The sequence below is a fragment of the Bombus pascuorum genome, chromosome 1, assembly GCF_905332965.1.
Source record: "Bombus pascuorum chromosome 1, iyBomPasc1.1, whole genome shotgun sequence".
Taxonomy (NCBI): Eukaryota; Metazoa; Arthropoda; class Insecta; order Hymenoptera; family Apidae; genus Bombus; species Bombus pascuorum.
In genome coordinates this window covers 22794869-22822392 of record NC_083488.1, presented here as the reverse complement: position 1 = coordinate 22822392, position 27524 = coordinate 22794869, and the positions used below count along the sequence as shown (strand labels likewise).

The 27524-nt window shown below is 39.1% G+C and overlaps 1 protein-coding gene across 3 annotated transcripts in view; it reads left to right on the top strand.

Annotated features, from left to right (window-relative positions):
• Positions 1 to 27524, top strand: part of LOC132908412 (semaphorin-2A) — a 564200-nt gene that overhangs the window by 90907 nt on the left and 445769 nt on the right. For 2 of the 3 annotated variants that reach the window (XM_060962437.1, XM_060962455.1), the window contains exon 1: positions 8045 to 9105. The exons of the other annotated variant lie outside the window; for it this stretch is intronic. The gene's annotated coding sequence lies outside the window, so the exon portion shown is untranslated. Of the gene's footprint in view, positions 1 to 8044; positions 9106 to 27524 lie in introns of those variants that run through there. 3 annotated transcript variants of the gene reach the window in all.

The following is a 27524-nucleotide window of genomic DNA, read 5'->3' as shown; positions in this document are numbered from 1 at the left end:
GAATGTGCGCGCTATTTTCTAATTCAGGAATGATTTGCGTCTCGGTAGCGGAACGAGGCTGACAGGGAAAGTTACAAATCGCTTTTTGTAACATTTCAATAGAAACGCAGGGTCTTTTGTGGTGAAAATCTTTGGGAAGTAGTCGCGTCGCGTATGAAAGGGCGAAACGTTCCCCCGCCAAAAAAAAAAAAACAGAATTCGAGAAGAATTTTTCTCTATTCAGCCGCTTTATGCTCCACCCTTTTGGCTGCATCGGCGATCCCTGGTAAATCGTCGAGTCTCAACTTTCGATCTTGTCATTTCCCCTTGTTTCACGAATCGACGACAATCGACGAGAGTTTACGAGTTGTCGCTGGGCTTGTCGTCCACCGCCACGGCCTGCGTGGACCCTTTGTCGAAAAGGGCTGGGAGGTAAGGCGCCTTCATTGTCGATTGCTGACTGGTCTTGGTTTTTATCACTGACCCTCGGGGAACACGGAGACATCCGAGCTTCTGGAAAAGTAGGTTTGCCATCTTTCCGTACGTTTGACGAGTCCCAGAGGGAACATCGGTAACCTGACAGCCCATCTACTCTAGTTTCTACATTTTTCGCATGTCGCCGAGGACCGTGCACCTGGACATCGACACCCATCCCTCCTTCCACCCTCATTCCAGCATGCAGGTATTTTAGAAACGCTGTCCTAAGTAAAGCTTTGTCTGCAAGCTATTAATAAACTTTCTACACCGGAAAGGTTTCACGATATATGTATACGGTGGTTAACAGTAGATGAAAAAAGCGGGAACGTAACTTTATTACCTCTAATCAGCTCGTTAATATATGGCTTCGTTAACTGAATTTATCAGTTTCGTTTTCGCATAACGTGGAAGAGGCTATTTACGTACGGACGTTTTTCACTGGAACTTTTTTAATGCCCTGTTCAGACTTCCGGTTGTGTTTTACGACGTCACGCTGCGTACGACACGAACGACCGCATACTGGACGTAACTTTACAGTCGGTCAAGGGAGGGAAGTGTTTCGAATAATTCTTTGTTAAAGTATTCAAGCATTCGCGTGTGTACATAGATGGTCGACCGTAATTAAGATTCATCCCTCGAATGCTGTAGAAAAAGAAAAAATAAATAGCCGAACAAAAAGTGGCTGGCTTGTTAATCCTTGTAGGCACTTAAGTCAACATGCTAACAGCCGTCTCGAGTGGCCGTACGATAGCCCTGGGTCTGTTAGTCCGAGAGCGCTAGCCAACGCTACAACGATCATGTGCACGAGCTCTGTGTACGAGAAAACGTCTGGAACCACTACGAGCAAGCGTCATCTCGTGTGTACTCGCGTGTAAGTTCACGTGTGTTCGCTTACATGCACCCCCGGAATGAATGTCAGGGCACAATACGTCGCTAGGCATATCATGCCGTCGTATCTTGGTTACTTTCAGCTCGTTAAAAGGACGCCCATACATACATATATGTGTATGTATGTGACGTACATGTAAGGGATTGCTTGCAGTTACCCACGAAAGTATTCGAATACTTGTAGAAATATTTTATGAATGTATTATATGTCGCATACGAAACATTCTGAATTTTCATTAGCGTTCTGAGCGAACTCGACTATCGTGATTAAAGTAAAGTATAACTATCATGAGTAAAGTTTCAAACAATTCTGAAAATCTACATGGAAGCTACAAGATATTTAGCGCAAGTTTAGTATATGTATATTTCGCAAAGATCATGAAAGTATTTAAATGGTCATTTAACCATTATTGCTTTAATAAGCTTTAGTATTCTAAAGACTACTTAATATTCCTATATAAGATAGCAGTTCACGTTGTATACTAATTTTTTATTAAATATATACTTGCGGTAAGTATCTTGTAACTTCTATGTGTATTTTCGGGTTGGTTTCAAACTTTACCAATATAATCACGATATATTACGTGCATTTCGTATAACGCACATAACATATTCATAAAAATTTTCTGTGGTAAATGTTCGAATACTTTCGCGTGCCGCTGTATGTCAAACTTGCTCGGTGAAGTACACCCCGAGCAATATCGAGTTGCCAGGGTAAAAGAAAAACTGGCTGGGGAATTCTTGCCTTCGCGTACTTGAACGATCTTCGTTGCTTCCGCGCAGATAATTCCGAGGCACGCTATACACGAACCTCTCGACGTTTCCACCGTTTCCTTCCTGATATTTATTTGGCCACTCTTTCCGACCACTCGCCTCTCTCTTTCTGTGCATTTATGCAAACCTATTTTAAACGGAAAAACGCTAGACCGGTACGGTACGGTTGAACGATGTGGTATCGTATAAATGCATTTCTGCTTCTGGTTCTTCGTAAACCGCGCGACGTTTAATTCGTCGTATCCTCCCAAGCGAAAAATCGTTCTATCAAGCGAAAGTGAAGCGAAAGTAAATATTAACAAAACGTCTGTGTTTGCGCGTGCATATATTTGCGATTGTTTTAACATCGTGTCGAGAATTGTGGCTCGGTTTCGTGTCATAATGGACCAATTCATTAAGGCATTCCAACGTTCCCGTATAATGAAAGTGCAATTAGAGATATGCAAAACGCCGTTTATACCGACAGTGGAAAGTAGAAGGCCGAAGATGCCATTTGAATTGTGAAATACTTGGAGAGATTCCAATATTAACTGCTCGAATACCGGTGAAAATAATGGAAGTAAAGTGGTGCTCGTTATGACGAACGACTTTTCGGACGAAGGAAACCACGCACACTCGCAGTGTATCGATAAAACTGTATCGCGTCACTAAAGAAGAGAAAGATTTAGAAAACAAGGTAGAGTAAGCACGGAGAAATAGATCGAAAAAAAAGAGGCAGATGAACCCGACGTGTACGGTAAAATAATTTCGTCCATGAGATAACCTGGAAACCAATCCAAAACATTTTTCGGAAACTACCGATCATTCGTTTCTGAGTAAAGTGTAAACCAAATTCGAGATTCGTTTGCGTGTAGAAGCGAGAGGATTTCACCCTTGTTTTTTTTTTTTTATCTTCTGGTTCTATCGAAAAATTGGTTGGAACGATCCCGTTCCATGTATCTAAACAACGGACCATCCGTTACGCACGATACAAGGCATGTAAACCACACTCCAACATTTATCAAGGATAGAGACCGCAAACTGAAAGTTCCAAAAAGTTCGTCGAGCTGCGTGAAACTTTTTAACGGGCATCCAGCGGAAAGTTGGCCTGTTCGGGATGATCTACGACTTGGGGGGGGGGGTGGTAGGTGACCTAACGCGTAGCATCGACTCGACACCCTTTTACCGATTGAAGAGCACATCAAGGCAAGAACACGTGGCTTGTCTCCGTGTTAGCAAAGTTGCAGAGTCACAGATCATCGCACGTCGGACGATTCTTCTCTTTGATAGAGAAAAGAAACAGTGACCGCGATTAAGGCTTTTAGTCGCGACTATACCGCGTCCATGTGCCAGTTTCCCGTAATGCGCGTTACGGCCGACAGAAGCTAAAGTTACGTTGGAGCGTTGCTAGAAGAAATGGTTCATGGATTCGGTCGGGGTGGTTTCCACCCGCTGAGCAGCTTTCTCAGTGTTCTGCGACTCCTCCGCGCTATAAATACCGACACCGAGCTCTAGCTACCATGAAAAGTAAAAAAAAAAAAGAAAACGGGATACGGAAGGAGCCAGTGCTTGACCAAGAGAGAGATACCAGGAAGAAAGATGTCAGATCGTCCAGGGACGTTGCAGACAAGAGCAGCAGTTTTTTCCTCTCGGTTCTACGGCTTTTTGTGGTTAGAAAAATGAAGCTTTATGAGCTGTGAAGCTAACCCGGTACATTCTCGGCCTTCGTTATGGGTAATTTCGTTTGTCCGACCTGGTGCTCCTCTTCGGGTTAAAATAATTGCCACGTGCACGAGGATTGCACTGGCGGAGCATATAAAGTTCGATTTTGCGTTCCTAGTTTCGTCGACAAGTGTACGAATTAAAAATAAATTTAAGTTTCAATCGATATTCCCCATTTCACGTATATTTCTTGGAACATTTTATCATACGGATTTTACTTAAGTATCTTCTAGTAATTTGAATAAAGTGTATGAGGAAGATTCGATAAAACGAAAGGAATAACCCGAAATCGTTTCATGTTACATTTCGGTCTATATTTCACGAGGGAAAGGTAAGGGCGGTTGTGTCGGAAAAGTTGGAAATCGTTATTTCAGATCCCACGTTCATTCCGGCTATCACATGTTTTTCCACGTTGATACGTCCCTAAGGAAGAAGGCTATCAGTTTACTAGGTTCACCGCCAATACATATGCAATCACATTCCTCTTCAAACCCTGAGCGTGGTACAGTGACGGATATGGAGACGTAAGGGACGAGCCTTTAGGCTATTTACCTAATCAGCGACTGGGGTGGTAAGATCGAGGGGGCATGGAAAAGGGCATCCGTCCGTCGAGACTTGGCACAAGTCGTAAACTCCTGACAAGCGGCATTAAATCGTGCAGAATCCAGATAGGTTTGAGGTTACGAGAGGGATACAGGTTGTATGAATGTAGACGAGTGTAAAGGGTGCTTCAAGCCGCACGGCCCCCATCGTTATAATTCCGTTTCCATTTTTACACGGTAAATTTGCATAGTACGGGAGTGCAGCTTGCGAACGAAGAAATATTATCGTTAAAATTGATACATTTAAATCAGATACGCGGTTGATTTCGATAGCGCGGTGCGTACAATTTAATCGTTTCAACTTTATTAAACGCGTAAAACATAGTTAGAGTGTTACGAGCGTTTCCAATGGAAAATTTCGTGAAATCGCCGGCGATAAACGTTACGTGGAGACCGTTTGCTCGCGTAAGGTACACGTAGAGAAGCCATTATACGTAGATGGATCGCACGAAGGAAGGGGTTAACCGTATTATTTCCTAGAAGAACGATGGAAAGCGTTTGCGGTGTCTGCGCGAGTAGGCAATCAGAGATAGAGGAATCCGATAGAACACGTGTAATTGAATTGGAGTTTAATTGAAAGTCGAGTTTCTTCATTTTGCACGTTATATTCGACACGATCATGGAAACTGGTGGCAACGTAGATATGTCGTGTATCGGGTTTGAAAAGCGACCTGAATGGTTTTATATCTGATAGAAGACTTCATCACGATTCCCGATACTTCAATGGATCTGTAGGGAACCTACGAGGGAGCAGAAATTGAAAGACGAAAATAAATTCCAAAATACTTCTTCCTACAGAATGAAAGTACCCTCGTTTTCTTTGGACGAACAGGAATTTTATACTCCCGTTTCACGGTGTATAGTAAAATATCGTCTGCTTTCGATATGTAAGATAGGGTGATATCAATAACACATCTTAAGAGAAGATGAGTGAAAAAATGTGAACCAGGGAAAAATGTTACTATATGAAACATATACACAGGCGCACGAAAGAGTAGATACCTTTTATGAATATACTATGTGTGCTGTATGAAATATATTTAAATTTCGCCAGCACTGTTACGACATTCGACTATCAAAATTATACTGACTAAGTTTGAAACAGAATTGATAACATTTGTAGAAGTTACAAGATATTTTATTCAATTCTTTATTTATATTAACTAAATAAAGTTACTTAATCAAATAAGTTAAATGAAGATAAACTAAATTTTTACCGAATATAATAAAACCAGTACGTCGTATACTTACGTTAACGAAACTCTTGCAAATTATAAAATATTTACGTCAATCGTTCGAAATTCCCTGGACACAGGATAGTCTAGCTTTTGAATCGTGAATTACCTTCACAGATCGCGCGCATACTCAGATGTATACCATACCAGTAGCTCGTTAACATAAATGATTTTCTGACCCAAAGACATTGCCTTGTTACTGTGCTAATAATGAAACCGCTTGCTTGTTCAATGTACCCATCCGTGTACACTTACGATACATAATGTATACGCAATGAAACAACCAAACGCATTAGATACGTTATATCGTCGTAGGTTGGTATTTATCAACGATTCATCCGATGAATCGAAGCGTATCGATAGTCAAACACGGGAGTCGGTGATCACGATCGAGGAACACTCGTCATCGTTTAAGCTCGACGCGAATTTATGCGATGTGCTCATTCGAAAGTGATATCGGTGGAAGCAATAAAATCTCGTGCACACGCGTTGCCACGCAGTATTCCTACATTTGCGGTGCTGCACGATTCCGCGTGCTGCGGGACGAAAAGTGATAACGCGATTGTGTGACAAGCCATCGATTACAGAGAACGGAACAACACGCACTACGTTCCGTCAACCACGACTAACGCTCTCAGTCCTGTCACTATTATGCGTCCGGTCTTTCATCCGTTGTATTACGATTATCACGCTCATATATACGGCGGACAAGAGCCACGGGGAACATAGAGGTGCTGTTGGACGAAGTCCTATTGTCGGCTTTGGTTGGACATGTTGGTAACGAGCCGGTTGTTGCTACAAACTATGTGAACGTGGATCACGGCCGTATCGAGCGATTTACCGAGTCAGAAACTGGTCAATATCGATACCCGAATAGAGCAGATGAATTGATTTAATCGACCTCATTTACCGATAGAAAGTACTATTTGATCGTTTAGATTTACCCCAGTCCAGTTATTCGTTATTAATGGTCCTGTATTTTTCGTACCGATAAGCTCCTACGATGGAATATTGAAACAATATCAACATATCACGTTTAAAAAAAAGTAACGAATATTAAATGTATTATAGAAACGTTCAATTAGGGTGATGTGGAGTAATAGAGGATTTGTACGAGTTGGTTTCAGCATTTTATTTAGAACTTCATGATAATCGATGGTTTTAGGTAGAGGCTTTATTGTAATAGCTTCGTTTTAAAAATAGATATAAAAACGCTTACTTTGTTGGGTAATCGCGTGGAATTTACTTGGCATGGTGTAATGGATGATAGGATCAGGAAAAATAATTCTTTTATAGTCGTCAAAGGTATACGTATTCTCTTTTTTTTTTTTTTTTTTTAATCAAGCCTTTACGGTTACACTATAGTAGGTATTTATAATGTTTACTAATATCTATAAAAAATATATTTATATCGTACTTTATGCTCTGCTTTAGATAATTTTTATTCTTCTTACCTTCTTACAGAACACGATTACTTTTTCTATGTTATTTCGGCGAAATTACTATTATCTTTATTTTACATGGCAGCACAGCATTTTCGTTTAAATAATCTATTTCGTTCCATGCAAAATTTTCTTGCTTTTTCATAACTAACGCTTATAAAAAATTAATGTTTAAGATATCATCAGGATTTTCATGCAAACTTTAAGTAACCATAAACAGATACAAAATAAATATATAATCTACAAACTGAATTATACAAACTTTACGTGGAATATACAACTTCTCTTTTATACTTTACTGTATTTTATACTGTAACTCATATACGTACGAAATTCATCATACGAATTAATCCATTCACGGAGCTGCGAATTCGAGGGAAAAAATTGAAACGTAACATCGACGGAATACTCGAGTCTTCGTCGGCAATATCGAGCCTCCTCGCGACTGTATCTTCCCGCACACCCTATAACTTTCCCCGTCTATGAAAACGTGCGCAGAGCCCTCCTTGGCGTGATACACTTTCCCGCCTAGGCCGCTACGAGAACAAATTAATTTATCATTTCGTAGTGTTACGGTTAACAACATTCCGGGGAAATAATGGCCAGTAATAAAGGCACGTAGCGAGCCTAAAGAACCCTGTGTGCGCCTACGAAGAGTGATCAAGAGAAAGAGAGAGAGCTAGGGAAAAGACGATCCAGGATGAAACGACGAGAAAGAAGGTGTGCGAGCGAGGTGAAGCGAGGAAACGAGCGTAACCGCGTAGACCGAAGCGAGAACGAAAATGTGAAGGACAGTCGAACGAGGAGCGAGAAGGAATAAGGAACGGTATACGCATGCGTAAAGCATGGGTGTATCTTCAGCCACCCTTTCCAGTTACCCCCACCCTTTCGACAGACTCGCCTGTTTTCCTCGTCGCTCGTCCCTCGTCTACCGCTCGATTCAGTCACCGGGCCGTTTCGCGAGCGGAGGGTTTCCGCGCCTTTTCTCTCCGTGCCTTTTGCTATTTCGTCGTTCGACGATCGTACAAGGGCCTACGAATTTTTGCTTCTGCGCTGAGCCATATATTCGCGAAATCGTTATCGAACGACGAATAATAACGCGTGAGTTTACTCGTGCCGTTCTTCTGGTCAATTCGACGAGTGGCCCACTTTCGGTACGGTCACATGTGCACATCGTGTCGCGAAGTGTCGTCGCCACGAGAATATTCGCGACATCGTAGCCTTCGGATTTGTCGAACGTCGAGTGTGTGTTCTACGACGAACTCGAATCGAGGTTAAGTTCAGTGTGGTTCTCGCGGTATTCATGCTTCAGTGCTGTCTGTCGGCGATTGCTCCGGACTAAACGATTACAAGGCAACGATATTTCGCCGAGAGGATTTATGACGCTTCGTGCGAACGAAAATTTCGAATTTGTGGATGGAGTCGCGGTCAGAGTATGAAGCTGTTATACGGTAAATACGCAGCAGACGAGAAATTGACATTCTCGAAGACAAAGATCGCTGCTGATTCGTGACATTGACGACTGATCGAGTGTCGCTGCCGGCGGGGGGGGACTCTTGTTTTTGTTTTCTTCTCTACGCGGCGCCCGCTGCGTTCGTAGAATGAGTTCGCGACACGCTGTTACGAGGTCGTGTTGATTTATCGCGAAACGTGTCTGTGGTCGAGTAACAGTGTGATGTTTACGTGACAGCCGGTGTAAGGAACAACCGCGTGAGAGCGTGGCGGGAGTTTCGAACAGTGCAGCTAGTTTCTTGATGCAACGTGACTCGCGACGTTATGCCAGTGCAACGATACGTCGGTACGTCGAAAACGTTGCTAGACAGTGTTCTTCGCCAGATACGGCATCGATAGTGCGTACAAGTGAACGGGCCTTGGCGTGTAACGCGTTACCTTGATTACGTGACATAATTAATTAATCATACACCGTCACAAATGGTACACTAACGTTGCATAATTGAGTGACGCCGCTGGAAGTCGCGACGCGTTGCCGAACACGACATCTTCGAGGTATGGAAATTTCTAATTAAACGAAAGTCCCTCTTAAGCATGCCTACTTTCCTTTCTTTCTTAAACGAGCTCGAGAGATTTAGCTTCGTGATTCTCTCACACGGGGTTAAATGAGAAATTTTAACACGTAAAATATAAGCTACCCGAGTTAATTAAGAGATCGTACATAAACGACAAATCCTTTAATTCGCTGTTATATATAAATGTATATTAATCGTTGGAAAAATGAAACAAATATTAAATGCAGGTAACGCGTGCCTTGGATATAGCAATATTGTATTAAATTCTTCGTTTACATAAATTGTGGGAAATATTAGTCGAAAAAATATACAAAAAATTTTTCAATATCTTGATCAATCAATTTGGAAATTTTTCCTGGAATAACACGCGGGATTTATTTTTCGTTGCTCGTAAAATGGTTTTTTTAATCGAATTCGACTGAATACGATTGTATTGTATTTTAATCAGAAATTCTTGAAATCGTGAAATAAATTGTGGAATTGATAAAAAATCAATTCTTAGATAAAAATATATTAATACGATGATGTTGAATTCAAGTATTTATCCAAACACGTGATTTTCCATGTCTAACTGGTTCCAGGCAATATATTCGAATAACAAGAACGAAGTATCTTTTGTTTTATTTTCTCGTTGTCGTATGCTTGAGACTAACCCATATTTAAAAACATCCGGGAAACCCTGAAAGCTTTTATCTATAACCACCGTGTTTACCCAAGAATGTCGCAGTGCGCCTACGGCGACACGTTTGCATCTCGCCTTTTTCCTCTGGAATTAGTCTCCTCTGGTTTACTTTTCCTCCGTGTACCGTTTTCCATTTTTGTTCTCATCTTCTTTTTTTGTATTCATCTCGATGCTTTTGTTCCTCGGATCTCTGTCATTTACGGACAGAGTGGATTAGGTTTTAAGCATCTAAAGTGATTTTGAAAACTGGGACAGTCTGCTGGGACTCTTTTGTAAGCGATAGCAGAAAAGGAAAGCGCTACGTGAAATGTTCCTTTGACGATATCTCTTAGATTGCACGACTATTCTCTAGAATGGTTTCATGAATTTTATTTAAACACTCTCATACCTTTATGGCTTATGCTTTTAAAACTTTTCAAGCTATCTCAAAACATTATTTCGGGACAATCGAAGCGATAATTGAAGGTTCAGATCCATTTATTTAATTTACATATTCATAATATACATCATTTACATATTCATCTTGTTAATAAATAGCTACTTGGATGATACGGCAATATATACGTTCGCAAATTCATAATTATATCTCTCATCTATTCATATAGCCCTGTATAAACAGTTTGTTCGGAAAGCGTTACTAAAATATGTGCAAGAGTAAAAGTTTACTTTCGCCGTTAACAACGATCCAATTTACGAAACTTCTATTACGCAAAATTCCAAGCATTAATGTCAACGATCGTAGAAAATTCCAGGAATATTATTAGTTAATATTGCCGGTTATATAGCAACATATACCGTGACGAAATCGATGCAGAGAAAACGGTGAGACTGATCGACGTGATCCTTGATAAAATGTTGCCTGGGTTCTCGTTTGATTTTACACTAACTGGACGATATTCGTGGATGGGAGATTGTCAGTCGATGAACAGGAGCGAGTAGCATCTATTGAAATGATATCCTTTCTACTGGCGGAAAGGGTGGAGATGCTTCGGGGCGAATATGAGATTTCAGTGTATCTACTTCGCTTATTGCTTGACATATGTACCTATGTATTAAATGGCCCCATCCCGGGTGGCGTGCATCGAAGCTTTTCATAGCCTGGACTGAGAATGAAATACGAAAAGTGGGAAGGGAAGAAGAATATATCCCTACGGTGACTACCTTTTAGCCTCGCGTCCTTGCAACCGCCGCGTATATACCTTTACAGGACATGTGAAGTCGCGCAGTACACGCTTTGTGCGCTTACCATCAGTTATTTATTCCGTCGATCGCTTTAACGTCGACAGACTTTCCATTATTCGCTGCAACATCCTTTAAACGGGTTTTCTCTCTTTCTCTATCTGGTTTCTCCCTTCGTTGTTTAATCACTGTGTTGCTTGATGTACTTTTTATTTTTATTTGCGCGCAGGAAGTTGGCGGTCGTTCGTGTTACAAAGAAACATGTAGACGGTTATTGAAATTTTTTTACGTTTTAAAGCAAAAAATTTAGAAACAATTGTTTGAGAAATATTTTTAGTAATATTAACACTAATCTGTGACTATTACTTTAAATACTTTAGATGTTACAAACATTGTCATTTCACTATCATATAACGGACGATATCCCGGTAATCGTCTATCATATATTTCACGATTACGATTTATAAAATCAAATTAAAATTTTTGTTAACATATCTCTATTTAATTGTACAAATTAAAGTTTAACGAGACATATATGTACATTGTAATCCTATCTTGTTTTAAAAATTTGTCGTTATTTAAATTGAATTTATATTTCATTTAATTTCATACGGATTTCAGCAACGTCAAATAATATTGCACCCATTAGTACAGAATCCAAATACCAATAATTAAACCGGCATGTCGTCATACAGTATATATAGTAGTACAAACATATAAATAGGGAGACGATCATTTATATTCGTAAATCGCATTATAGTAATAATCTGCTTAAATAAAACTAGTATTTTGGAATAGTCGATTCCCATACTTCGTTTTCAAACCATTCGCCAGATAATCAGAGGATCTGAAATTTTGGTCTATTTATACCTTTTACAGCCCTTTTCCGATTCATCGATGGATTGGGACCGCGCCGAGGTCAGAATACCCGGGTAACCGAATATTGGTGCCATTGATATGCATAATCCTTTTACTTCAATATCGCGAACCGAATGTTCGAAGTAATCGATACACACACTTGGCTGGCACGTTCATTATACATGCAGTATCAACGTATATTACGACGCACGTTCGTCCATGGAGTTACTAACGAAGAACGACAAAAAGTTAAAAACTTTTCCACTGCGAACGATGGAATATCTCTCCGCGGTTTTTACAGCATCTAATGCGAGCGTGGCGTTCCCGGGGAAAGAAAAATATTTGGGATATGAAAATATTTTCGATATTCGAATCGTTCGCGAGCAACAATATTTATACGATTCGTTGGTCGCGAACGAATTCAATTACGAGCCAAACGAAACTTTTTGCCGTCGCTATATAAAATTCTCGGTGGCATCGCTGACCAATGTCGAGGTTCCGTTCAGAAAATTATATTCACCGGTTTTTTTTAATAGAAAAGCGAATTTTCCCGACTCTGTTGCCCAACGAATGCATTCGCCCACACGCAAACGGTTTCCTGATATTTCGTTTAATCGAAACCCGGAGTTTGTAACTGAGTTATCGAAGTCGGGCGAATTCGTTTGAAAATCTTCAAGTGTTTCCCTCCCTCGAGTTGTTCTCCCTCCGTAGCTGCGTACTAGAGAAGCACATCGATCTGTATCGATACACTCCCTGTTGAATTCACCAACCGAATTCTCGTTTCGTCGATTACGTTAAAGTTAACAACGGCTTCCGTTAATTCTTCGTTTTCGATCGCGTTGACTACTTTAGACTACTTTTTCCTTCTCTTTTCCTTCCTTTTCTCGGTCTTTGCGAGGCGAAGGCGGTAGTTGATGTCGCGTTCGCTCGATTACAAATGTGAAATCGATCTTTCATTGTCGAAGAATCGGCAGGGTACGATGGTACTGCCGTTGCTAAATCGATTCTCTGGAGATAGGTAGCTGAGAACGAACGAACCGCCATTCCCGTTTTCTAGTAAGGACGAAGTCTCGTTAGTCAAGCTGGTAATCAAAGCTTCGCTTCGATCTCGCTTCAAATTACTTCTCGTGCCTTCTCTGCTGGAAAAAGACTAACTTTTCGCGTATATTTCGCCCTGTAAAGTCTGACGATCACGTTCTGCAGGCGATGTTCTCTCGTAAGCAATAACGGCCGTTTCCTGTTACCGTTCTTTATGAGTATACGGTGTAAAACTAATAGAATTTATTGGAACTGTCGATAATCATTAATAGGATGTTCCGTATGCTTCGTATGAAATATTAAATGAACTAACATAGAAATAATCCGTAAACTTATTAATTAAGTTTGAATTTATTTTATTTAAAAATTTTGCTTATTTTCCTTTATCTCTTATAATTTAATGCCTTTGTATCGTAAATTAATTCAGGATTTGGATTCGTTATCATTGCATCAAAAGAAAATTCATTAGCTGAGAGAAAGGAAATTTTATATAATTGGTCAAGAGTAAACTTTATTACAGTATTTTAATTTCTATCATAAATATATTATATTAATTTCGTATCTATTTGTCTATAGATAATGAAACGTAAACAATAATTATCTGACATAACAAACAATTATAGAACCGTGTTGTTGTTATACATTGAATAATGAACTTTTAATTTTATCAAAAATTTTACCACGATCGCCGCACGAAACTTCAGCGTGGAAAATTGCATTTGCGCTTAACGAGACAACTAATTCGATCACGTGGAAACAGATTTCAGAAGATTGCAGTTGAGTATTTAATACTCTTAATGAAACTTCACTCTCATTAAAGCATTGATCATGCAACATTATACATGTGTAATGTGAAATAATCGAGCTTGCAGAATGTAATTTGTTAAATATGCGCCGTTTGTGCAAACAATTGCATAATTCTCGCAAGTACTTGTTTGTTATAAATCCGATTTTATAGAAATACCTAACGAGCACGAAAGAATATTTTAATAAATTCCTGCAATTGCATGTATTTTTAATCACGTTTAAGATTTTGATTGAATCTTTTATTCGCGTATTCCAATAATATGTTGTGAATTACTTAATTCATTACCATTGTATAACATTTTACTACATTCACGTTTCGATCAGTTTCAAGTGATAAGAGAGTAAACGAATGGAACAAAAGAAAAACCTTCTATGAATAATAAATACACGGAGAATTGATTAATAAATACGAAATAGATGTCTACGCACATTTCAACTCTCGTTTTGATCACAAAAATGAAATTCTATTTTCGAGGTCATTGATTCCTTTGAAAATGTTGCGCAACGACGAGGTCAAGTGATCTGCTGTGGCAAGAAAACATTCATAACTACATCGTTGAACGAGATGTGTACTTGGAATACATCTGATAATATTTGCAAACCCTTCTGAAGGTGGTTATCTCAATCGAGTTTAATTTATTCAAATAATTCATCGTCTATTTTTGTCATTTATAATTGCAATTGGAGAGTACCCGTTAATTTATTAATTAAATAGTAATATAGCCGTTTATTAAATTTTCACGTGTATTATATAACTAATAAACAAGTTTCGTTGTGTTTATTATGTATGTCAATTACTGTAATTATATCCTAATTTTAAATTGCCTGACAATATAATTTAATAATTAATACGATTTAATAATATAGAAATCTTTGTATTTACATCCTCTAAAATACACGTTTTGTAATATATTACGTCTGAAAACATAATTGTACATCGAGGCAACGGCTAAATTACAGTCTTCGTAAAATTCACAATGTCATTTTATTCTGTGCTTACGCGATAAACTTCCCCACAAAGAGATCGTCCCTCGTAGTTCAAGTACCCTACACGAAACAACTATTCGTTCTCATCTAATCGCATCAGAGGACGCATAAAGGACCGCGATTGCGTTCGAATGCAATGGTCCTGCGGCTTTAAAGCATGGGATGCATCATTCGATCTTATCTGGCGACGTGCTCGTTACGCTTGCGGCATATTAATGTCGTACCAGCGATTTCAAAAGAATCTGTCAGGCAAGTGATTTAATCGAATTTCTTTCTTAACGACATTTATGTGCTACACTTGGCGAGGAAGAGTTCAGATTAGTTACTATGTCTGTGCGAGTTCTTTTACAGTTGACAGCGAGTAAAAGTAAATACTGCATATGTATGATCTTTCAAAAACAATAAAAATGGAAATTAATTATGTGTAGGATTGAGCATTCGAATTGTTCTTAATGTTCCTGAGGTCTCTTTCAATCACGTTTTTTATTTTCTAATACACTCTCTAATTCAAATAGACAAACATGAAGACACAATGTAAACTTAGATTATAAATATCAAATTCATTTTTTTTCACGAATAAGGAAACATTTTCAAAGAAACGAAAACAAGATTAGGCAGAAGAAACTTGGAATAATATGGTAATAAGATTAAGCTGAAATCTTCCTCTATGTTTTTTGTAAAATTCATCGTTCATTGGATATTTCTCTCATTGTGTAAATCGATATCAATTTCCATTGGCGTTTTAACGGAGAGCGCAGAATTTAGAATGGGTTTCGATCCACCGAGCATAGAGCACAGAGTTTCCAAATAGTCACCCATGTAATTCTATAGCATATAAGCTAAACCGTGCTCACTGTAGCTTAACTTTGCTGATCGTACGAAAACCAGTTCACCCCGTTTTCTGCTACAGCAGTTGCTTTGCGATATAACCAGTTGTACCAAGATTTTTAATCGTCCAAATTCTGCTCGTCTCTGTCGATTGCAGTTTCACTGTTACAATTTCCTCAACTAATTCTCCCAACTATAATTTCTATTCTCATCTTAATATCCGTTAACGACATCTCGTATGCAGGTGGACGCTCGTAGACATTGATTTCAGTTCCAGTTTCCCATCGTACGAAATTGCAGGATTTCGTATCGGTTAAATACCGGTTGTCGCGCGATCGGTCACGTTTACCCTTTCACTTCCCACACCTATCGCGTATATTGGACCGTGTTCTATTTAAACGTGCTAATAATAATCGGGAAGCCGGCAATCTCCACCGTTCAAACGTGCAATCTCTTCTAAATACAGTCCGAGGGTGTTTCGAATCAAAACATCGTGGTGTGCGCACGGCTGCTTTGGCCGTTGGGCTATTTAACCAGCGACCGACTTCAAAGTGTGCATGTTTGAAGCGTTTACTCAGCAACGAGAGAAAGCTCGAACGAGCTTACTAGGTAGGGAGAGAGAGAGGGAGAGGGAGAGAGAGAGAGAGAGAGGATAAGAAAGCTGAAGTAGGGATAACACGCAGTGAGGAGGCATAGGAGAGTGAGAGTAAGGCACAAACCGTTTGGGAACAGTAGAAACGTTCCGATTTACACAGACGTACCGCACATAATCCTCGCTGAAGAATTATCGCGAGCGTAGGCGAAAAACAAGAGAACTTTGCGAGAAGTTTCAGCCCCTCCCCATTGACGCAATTCGCTCCATATTTCCGAATTAACGGGTTAAACGATAATCCGGAATTATGTTACGTGGCGTAGTGTTGAAGCACACTAGCTTTGTCTGAAATTTCACGAGTTACGACGGCTCTTCATAATGTTTCTCTAGTCTCTCACAAATTGTCTGTTGTTGTACAAATTTACATGTATGACGTTAAAATTTGCTTGTTTAATAATTATTAGGGATGGAATGGTACTTTTTTACAAAGAATGTTCACGAAAAATTGATATATTAGATTTTTTAAATTTTCAGTTACGAACCTTTTTAAATATATAGCTAAAGTAGGATATCGTATGCATTGATATTAACTTAGTTGTGTTTGGCTTAAAACGAGGAAACGTAGAAAAATAGAAGGAAAGGATAAGGAAAGTAAGTTCCGTTGTAGTTTTCTATCATATTTCTTTTTATTTTTGTTAATTATCAGTTTGATTATGTATAGCTATTTATCAAACCTTGGTTATCTCCAACTTCATTTGGAAATTCAAGCGGATCTGTTTCCATTAACTGAACGCGATAGCCGTTTATTTTAGTATATTGGTTTACAAATTGCGTTACTAACACCGATTAGTCAATCCATTATTTCTGCTCGTGATTATTTGCAGGTATTATGGCTATTAATATTGTTAATGCGAATATAAACACGGTCACTGATACTTATATACGCGATATGATGAACAACTTCTTCTCAGCAGCTGTTAAAATGCTCATCGATGATTTATAAAAGCCGCTTTTAAACCTATACAAATATTTTAATGTATTTTCCTTATCAAAACTTTGAGATTCAATTTATCTGCAGCGTACGTTCAACTTTCCATTTCGATGGATATTCAGCGGATTGAATATTTGTAAATATCTATTTCGTCGATTTTCCTTCTCTTTTATTCGATGCCTATTTTGGCAATTTTAGGAGGGACGAGACAAGAGATCATCGAGACTCGGGAATCACGCTCGAAGAGACTTGTTTTCACGAGTAACGGAATATAATACATAATTGTTCAGCTAATTTCTCGAAACTCTTACCCGTTCGTCCGAATATAAAGCCGGCACTTATGTTCTGAGAGATAGCAGCCTCGAGTGCAAAGGTATTGGAAAATAATGAAGAGGTTCACCCTCGCAGCTGTTGAGCCTCCCCGTGGCTCAATGGTGGTCTGTCGATGACAACGAGGTAATTACTTTTCAAGTAGCAGACGTGCAAATGAACGGCGGTTTAATCTGCCGATAATGTTCCAGTATCGCTGCCGTTTTTATATCACCCTTCGTACGAACGTAGGCAAAGACGATCGTATCGAACAGAAAATTTATTTCCGTCCGTGATTCGATTCGTCTGCGGGAATTGCTATAATCGGATCACGCAGCGTCGCGAGATGATATACCATAATGAAAATGTCTCGCGACTGGACTAGACTATCGTCCGAACGTGGTCCCTCTCGAACTCTGTCGTTGAAAGAATTTTAAATTTTCATTTATCGCCGAATCAAGATTGATGTCTTCTGATCAACGATCAGGTAATGTTTATTGCGAACGTAGCAACGAAAGGGTAATTAATCTTGCGACTATGACTCATCGCGAGATTTTCACGTGTCGTATATCTCGTCAGCGATTTCGTTACGTTAATGCGGCCGATGTATGTAGCTCGTAACGTTTCGTCGCATTAGGAGCGTAATAATGAAATACGGGTTATTTACTTAATCGTCGTAACGTTTCTCTAGTCGCAGTATATTTCATAATTAAAGTAATGCATTAATATCACGGCGCGAAGCTTTTCCCCGCCTCTGTTAATTCGCGTCGCGACGAATTCTCGGAAGCAACTGAAATCTCGTTGATTACTAACCTGGCCGTTCTTCGTTCCACGTCACGTAATCCTATCGTTCATCGTGTACCATTAGAATTTATCGTGCTGAATCAAAGCGAACTCGGTTTAGAATCGGTGTCGAGAGTTTCTCGGGAACTCGCCCGCGACACACCTTTGCCCCGAATTAATCTCGCGCTATATAGCTATACGTTATTTTCTCATTTCTACGATTTCATCGTCGTTCTCTTTTCTCTGTATTATATACTTGGAACACACTTGGCCGGTGTATTATTACTACAAAAAAGAATTTAAAGCTTGCACGTAATGCGCCTCTCGATAAATCATGGCTTATTGAACGCGCGAGGCTCAGTTTTGAAGCCCACCAACGGGGTGCCCGGCGTTGTTCGTTCGCCGTGATACGTCATAAGTCACAGCTGGTAGCACGTTGCGACGACATCATCCAACCGTCTACCCTTCCTGCCACCCCTTCTGTCAGCCACCCCCGTGGTGGCCCCTGCCTCGCTAGAGTTTGGCCAGCCTAGACATAATAGTGCCATTAACCGATTCTGTATCTTAGCAACGTAACGCTGCTCTCTCCTTCGTTGGACCCGTTTATTGCATTCTATGATTGATACTGTAAAATATGGTGTTTGTGCGTAGAAACCTCGCAGGAGGCCGACAATCGGTTTGCCCGACATTTCCACATCTATCCTAGTACCGTGTTGCCTTTGGAAATAAACAGATATATTGATCGAGTTACAAATTGTATCAAGGTTAAATGGTATTGTCTACAAGTATCGGACGTATAGTTCGGTGTGAGTGTAACAGATGAAGATCGTTTAAATATTATACTTCTTCAATGTACTTGTCGTAATACGACAGCTTTGCACTGCCAGGGAATCTTTCTGTGTGAACGCTGTATCAAACTAAAAGTATCCGAACACATATGTTTGACACTTATAGGAAATTCTAGCTTAACACGTCCCACGATCGAGTTCTTTATCGTCGTAGAAAGAAAATATTTTCTCTAGACCGGAGAGAGTGAACGATTAACGTCGATAAACGTGACACGAAGTTCATATATCACGGATATGAAGATCAAAGGTTCCAACCAGGCTGGGAAGGATCTAATTGTGTTTGAGAAGACGAATGGGAGCGACGATGGTTGTTGATATTGTTTATGACCATGTCAGAAGCATGTGCTGGCTGTCTTTGAAGGACCCCCATTGGAAAATTGGACGACCTTTTATCTCGCTCGCGTTTAATCTTTCTTATTGCGTATATCTAATTTTTATTTCCGCGTTTCGCTTGATTTTTCAAGCCTAGTGCATCGTGATTGTCTTCTCGTTTGTTATGTACCAATCATTCGTTTGACGTTTCTTTGTTTACCCTGTCCTCTGTGTCACTTGCAGCGTTACAGCGCTGAAAATATTTTCCACTACCGCAAGCTATCAGCTTTCGGTCGCGAAATATCCATGGTATTCTTCGAAGTTCACTCGCGGTCGATCATATATTGATAATTAACAATGGCCGCGATGATTATCTCGCGGAAGATAGAAGCGATATCGGCGATAGAATCTGGCGAATAATGCTGTCAACCGTGATGGACAGCTGTAGTCACGCGACGGCCAGATAACGCGTAAGCAAGTTTACCGAATGGTCGTGTTTGTTTAACGTATTGTCCGAGCAAATAAATGTTTTATGTCCGTCAACGCGATAGATCTCTCAATTCGCGCCGGTTTTCATACATACCGGCAATATTTCTCTTTCATTCATAAATCGTCGTCGTAGCGAGGCGGTGGCATTTACCTTGCTACTACTTCTGTCACAGACAAAGATTCTAACAGCGGTCATTAAAAATCACACCAGAGAGGGGTTGCGATCAGACAAGGGTTGTAAGGACTCGAAGGGGTAAGTTGCCGTATGGCGGTTCGGAAAATCGTGTAGAATACAGCCCTCCTTTCCATTCGCGAGCATATTACGCGCCACCTTGAAATGCCTGTAACCATCGATCAAACCGTAATTCCCATACATGTCGCCGTTTTTCGAGCCTGTTGAACTTCGATAGAAGCGTGTAATGCGATTCTCGGAGAGGTATATTTTTACGTTCACTGGGTTCATGTTCCAGCGGATTAATCCTTCGAGGAACAAATATCTTGAAAAATAATATGGAAGATCTGTTGAATTTCTGATTAACTTCTAACACATCGATCGTTGATATTAGATTAACTTGGGCTAAGATTTGTTGCTTTGAAGTTTCACAAGACAAATACAAAATTTTCGACAGCTTCCTACTTCCTTTTCTTTCATAATCAAATAGATAAAATGGAATTTTGATTAAGGAATAAATTATTTCCGTTCATAGAAGTGTCTATCTTCTATAGGTAGAGGATAATTTACGACACTAAAATTATGGATTCCGTGTTAATACATATTCACGCAAGTCAACAGCATATGTGCATCGATATGGTAACTATTATCAGACTAGAGCGGGTTTGTTGAACTATACCGAAAGAAAACAAATGGTGATGGATGCTAAATAAGCGCGCAATATCACGCTGGAAGTAATCAATCCTACCTAACGCCACTTTCCGTACCGCTCTATTCTCCGATTATGCAGATCATTTTGCACGTTCCATTGAATTATTGCGATGATATTACGCGTTTGAGCTCTTCGCTCGTGACGCGATTCTACTTTAATACGACATTAAACACTATTCATTCTGAATCGATATTTCGATAGACAATAAATTGTATTGTTGTAGCGTGTTTAATGAATAAAACAAGTGTTTGGATCTCGGTCTTCGTTGTTAGAAATTTTTCACTACTTATACATTCTCATGTGGTGGCATTTTGAAACTTAAATCCGGGTCGTTTTTTTCTGTACAAACGCGCGTGATCTCATTTATGGATCCGTGTAACAACAAAAAGCGGGTGCGTTTTACGTCGGAGCACAGTTACGGATGAACGTGAAAATAAAACATCGAATTAAGTGATCATTTGATAAAACTTTAACAAAATGCCAGAAGCTATCCCTGCTCGGTTAAACAATAACAAAAAGCGATGCCAATATTGCTAAATGTTTATGTCACTTGTCAAGATCCAATTGAATATTTTACGAAATATATTTGACGTGGAAAAATAAAAATTGCGGAACAAATAAAAATTTTGGTAACGTTCCTGTTTGAATTTTTAACCGCGATTTAACTGATATTTATTTTATCGGTTCCCTGTGTTTTATTGCTAAATGTTTTTTCCTTATTCGAAATTTTCGACAAATATTGTATATATTTTTTTATTTTAAATAAATCTTTTTATTCTGCTCACGATGATCAGACGCTATGAAAAGAAATTTTACAAAATTTCACCATTCAATTAAGCATTCTGGAAGAATATGAAATCAAATTGCCAAAACGCAACGTATTTATTTTCGTTCGAAACGCGTCGGCACGTACAAAATTCTCTTATTAAATCCATCGTTCAATTTTTATCTTAATCCCACCTTGACCTCCCTCTTCGGTGATCTTTCTTGGTAAACCATTTTTCCCTCTTTCTCTTTTCTCTGGATTTACAGAACGCTATAGAGATACTTTTCTTCATACGCGGATGTAATTCCCCGTACAAATGGAGGTTGTTCCAGGCGAACTCTCGGGTCACGTCGACGACCTAACTGTCCTGACACCACCCAGCCTTTTATACCAAGGGTTACCACGCGAAAGTTCGGATGAAGGAAGGGGAGAATCCATAAGCCGTCCTTCTGGCCTGGCCCTCATCCTCCGACATCTTCTACCCCCCGTCTTCCACTCGCACCATGGACGCATCTCGCCATAGACTCCGCTATATGCAATCTTGCGTCTTGCCCTCGTACTTACAATCTCACGTGTCTGCCAGACCTACGCCCAATTTCTTATCGTATCTGCTTCTTTCAGGTTTTTATTTTCGCCTCGAAACAGATATTCCCGGATCCTTTCATCTTGTCATATGTCATTTGATCACTTGTACGTTCCGTGCTTCGCCCTTTTAAAAAGGGAAAAGCCTGCTAGTCGTTTGTAGCCCTTTGTGAATTCTTATCGTGGGGACTGTACAAGATAATGATAGGGAAAATGGTTTTGTTCTGAATTTTGCATCGATACTGATCGATGTGTCAGCTGTAGGATTCTCTTTGATGGTTGTTACTGAATATTGTCAAGTGAAAATTTAGCGATCGAGGATATTTTTTTAACTACTACTTTAGCATGTGGAGATATAGAATGGTTACAGTCATTTATATTGTAGCATTTATATTAATTAGTTAAGATACTAATATTAATAATATATTATTAATTGATTAAATTCAAGCGTGTTAAGGTATATAATTTACAAAAATTTCATATTATGAAAAAGAAATACAGAACCTGAAATAGAATTTCATAATGAAAAGTAGATTCATATTCGATTCAGTCATGTTTTGCTGTTGTTAAAAAATTACTTAAGTTAGAAGAAAATGTGGAAGATTCATTATTAATATACCTACGTTTTATGTTAAAGTGTTTCCTAAAATTGTTTACTTATCGAAACAGTGGCAAGATTGTAACGCGAAAAAATCATATTAGGATTAAATGTGGAATTTATCTATTTTCTTATACTCAATATCATATCAAGCAAATCATATTCAGCAGATATACTAGTATATCCGGAGTAGTTCCGCACAAACTTCAACTTTACTCAAAGTATATCTCTCGACCATTCCACTCCATTCATAGCATTTACACCGCTTGGCCAATGGCCGCTTCTATTGGACTTCCTGACGAAATGGTAAATCTAAGCAGTTCGTAGAGCCAGTTAAACTCTCTTGGAAGATTGATGTTTTTAGAAAGGAATTAGCCCGTGAAAGGAAAAGGAGAGGTCCTCTTAAATGGAAAAGTTAAGTTCGACGGAAATGCAGTCTGTAAACTATGAATCCAATTTTAGTCGGTTGCTCCTTATCAGTGCCGAACCGGCGAAACTCCAGGGCTCTGGTAAACTTTCGCCGTCTGCTGTCACTTCAAGCAGAATCATTAAATTAACAAATCCGCTCGCCACACGCCGGACAATTTCTTTTATTGAATCGGAGAAAGTTTGAACGTGGAGTAATCCGTTTGAAAATAAGAGGAAGAGTCGTTGGGAAGACGATACGGGCTACGGACAGCGAATTAAGAGAGGTTTCAAAGTTATGATTCCTGGTTTGAAGCGTCGAGAATGGATTACTGCCGGCAGCTCGAAAATAAAAGTTTCGAGAAGAGGAGATCCGCCACGTCGTCGACGGCGCACCGATAGAAAGCAGTTGGTAGTCGGTCAAGAATGGAGCGACGCGTCGTTCGAACGTTCGCGCAACGATATCCTGGACGATAAGAGGGAATTGCTCTTCGAAGGGGATAGCTGAAATTCCACGATGAATTTGAACTATTTTAATAAAACTTGGCCAACGAGTCCGGCACGCGTGTGTATCTACGTGTGAGCGTTCGCGCATTGTCAAATTTCAATGGTTAAAATTAAACCGCCAAGAAAGTTTTAGACACTGGCTGGTGAAACCTGGAACAAGGAAATTAAACTTTTCCGTCGCTTCTCACTTTTCACGGGATCGCACTTTCCCCGTGAAATTTTAATCGTCCGGTTTCGTAAAATCCTCTCTAGAACTGTATTTTATAATGGTAACTCTGTTATTCTCTATGTAACTGCTAGACGATAATTCTATTCTCGTTCGATTATTCGCTAGAATACACGTTGACATATTTTGGGAGATATTTACTCTAATCTCATATCCTACCTTTTAATTAGACGGATTAATTCTTATAAAGAGAGTCGCATAATCGATTTTAGATATCTGATCGCTGACTAAACGAATAGATCTGTAATCCGAATACTGCTCCATTTGATCGCATGTAACCTGTGTTGGCGATGTAACGTGTAATCCTTGGAGACCAGACCCAGGGCTACGTAAAAAGAATAATTAATATCACGTTCATGTTATTATCAGAAGCTGCGCGTAAGCTTCTATTTTCTTTTATGGTAACGGTTAATAACTGCTTTTGAGGGTGCGCCAAATCCCACAGCCACGGATAATCGTATTTAATACTCTTTTTTACTTCGATATATGATGACGTCTATGCACTGGTTCATAACTGCTGATTCTCCGTATTTCACAAATCTTGAGATATCATTGCCCTTTTCGTTTTTATTAATTCTCTTTGATCGACATGTCTATTTGATTCGTCAAAATATTTACGAAGGAAAATGAGAATTATCAGAATTCGTTTTAAAGTGTTTTCGATCGGTTTTGATCTCAAATTTTCTGTCAATTAATACTTTGAATGTAGGTAACGAGACGCGGGTTTGACAAAGAGTGGCTGTTAATTTGAATCGCTCAGAACGCGCGGTATTTCGATTAATTGAGCTCGATAACAAGCTTTCCCACTCGCGTCTCATTTTCCCCATTATGAACGATTTTCGTTGAGTCTCGGGCAAAATAAGATCACGTTCCAGCCATAAATCTTTGTCTTGCTTGACTCAGAGAGTCCCTTTATTGCCACTAGAAAAATCGTTGACTCTTCTCCCGTCTTCGCGCGGCGTTTCTTCATAAAATACTCATTGCGTCAGATATATTCTCTCCATGAAAACGACATTGTACGTTATTTTCTAGAAACGTCTCAAACATATCTAAATGTGACACTATACAGACGAGGTACAGAATAGACTTATCACTTTATGAAGCTTTGTACTCCGTGCTTTGAAATACAAAGTTGTTAAAGACAACAAATATAAAACGATCTTCACTGTGATTTTCTTTCTTCAAGTTAAATTTAATAATTTAAATTTCAGCTACATTTGTACTGCTCCCATTAATTTACACGATAGGTCTATGCCAAAATATTCTTCTTGTCAATTTATATTGAAAATCTATATGAATACTGAATTTCGAGGGATTTCGCTATTTTAACGTAGATATTGGGATCGATGAAAAAAAAATGTATCAAATATTTTTCCTAAAACTACCTGCCTATCAAAATATCAACTTTCGATATGTTCTCTGTTAACTCTCGAACGAACAAATTTGTATTTCCATTTTCGATTTAACCAATCGCATTGGTATGTATAGTAATTCCGCAGTGGTACTAGCAATTTACCGGACGTTCTACATATTCTGTGAAAGCAAGCAGTTCCGGTGGAATTGTCGCTTCTGTGCGAAAATGTAACTGGCTAGGAAAGCTCGGCGAGTTACAGCTCCATCAAGTACCGCTCTCACGTGTAATTACCGCTGTTTGTAAATCTGATTGTGCAAATATCGCGCGGCGATTATAACTTACTCGACGATTCTAATCAGCAAAGTCGTAGACGCTTCGTAATCAGAGCATTAGCTTTCTCGTTCGTAGCAGATAGAGAAGTACGCTGCGAAACGGAGGACATCGAGCACGTAACGAGCTCTCTTCGTGACGGTTTAAGACGCTATACGGAGCCAAGAAAGTTAGTTATTTACTCGAGAGAAGCTCTGACAGCTCGTTTACGTACGCAACGGTATTTCATTTCCTAGACGCTTCCGGATAGGTACTCGTGCTTTCGCGCAAACACATTAAGCCACCCCTAACTTGCGTTTCGTTTCAGGATACTTGATTTTATGATCTTCTACTTCTCCCTCCTCTTCTATATTCGATCTTTTTCTATACGTCAGCGCGAGACGATGTGTTGGACGACGCAACACGCAAGCTTTTTTGACGTCTTAATGATTCTCTGTAGCTCAAGAGCGTAAGCTGACCCGTTCATCTCACACCTTATTTATTACTTTTCCGGTGAAGCATTTTCAGCGAAGATTCGAAGCGTGTTCACGAGGTTCGTTTATTTAATCTACGTATGAAATTGTGATATTATATCATAGCGAATGAATAATATTAGAAGAATCATGGTACGTTATACGAGTTTTATGATACGCGTCTTCGTTACAGTAGAATGAGTACAGTACATGTCAGACGTCTACTGGAATTCTAATTGCTTGATTATCGATAATTTCAACGGATGAATAAAAACATTTGCCGAGGTTTTCTTCCGCTTTTTATTAAGTTTGGATAACTATTGATTTAGTCAATTTATATCACTATTTATTGACTTTGATGTTTACTTTCTTTCCCTATTCATCTGAATGCTCTATCTAAACAATCGACAATCGATGCATTATTGCCAAATTATCAGACTAATTAAGCCGTTCAAAAAACACATTGATCAATTTTATAAATCGAAGAACTGGAAAAGGTGGTGATATCGGTAAATGTTATTTTTTAAATTTACTTTGGCAACGAATATTAATCGTATACTTGTGTAATGAAATATAAGAAATTGATAAATGAGTTGATCAGTTTGCCTATTGAGCCAATAAGATTAATATTTTATCCAATATGAATCGCTAGTTATGTAACCTATTTTTGGTTATAAGGGACCAAATACTTTATTAATATACGCTTAATAAATGAATTATACAATATCATGGCGCGAAGTCATTAGGGCGTGTTAAAGCTTGAAGACAAGTTCGCATCCAGGAGAAAGTGCCCAGAAAAGATTTATACGGCGAGGGGCGAAAATTCATGCTACGCAGTTTCCGCCCAACGAATAATTGTCCAAGATTCCGGTCACGAGTCACCGGAACTGAAAGCCGTTAAGTCGGAACTAATTGAACTGTTGTTAAGGGGCAGCGAGAGGTGAAGCAAGGGTATTATAGCGATATCCTGACCGAGAACTACCAAATCCCCGGTGATAGATCCATACGAACAATGTCACTGAAGGACGGAATCATTAATATATCAAGGTTTCGCCATTAGTCGAAAAATCAACGCAAAGTAACAATTTTCGATTTGGAAAACACGCGCGTACAAACACGGGCATAAAATTCGATGGACAATGGAACTTTTTACGATATTCGGCGTGATATTTTTCATTCTTTTTCTGAAGAAAAATATGAAGATTAATTATTACAGAAGGTTATACGATTTATTTAATTTAACCTTACAATTAGTTGTGTCCAGTATCAAAAGATTGCACGAAAGTAATCGCAAAATTTTGGTGATATAAATTGTTAAATTTATTTCTTTTTAAATAATGAAATTTATTCGTGTAATTTTTAATTCAACTATATAAACGTGTATTATTATATTCATTGATTAGAGGAATGTAGTAACTCTAGTTTAGAAACTATAGATAATAGAACTGAATTAAATGGCACCGATAACAATATCAGAATTATGAGAACAAATAGTAGGGACAATGGGAATACGGAAATTGATATTCTCAAGATTCTACGTCCGCGTGACTCGAAATTGAAGACATCTAAGTCGTAACAGTCGAAGATCCTAG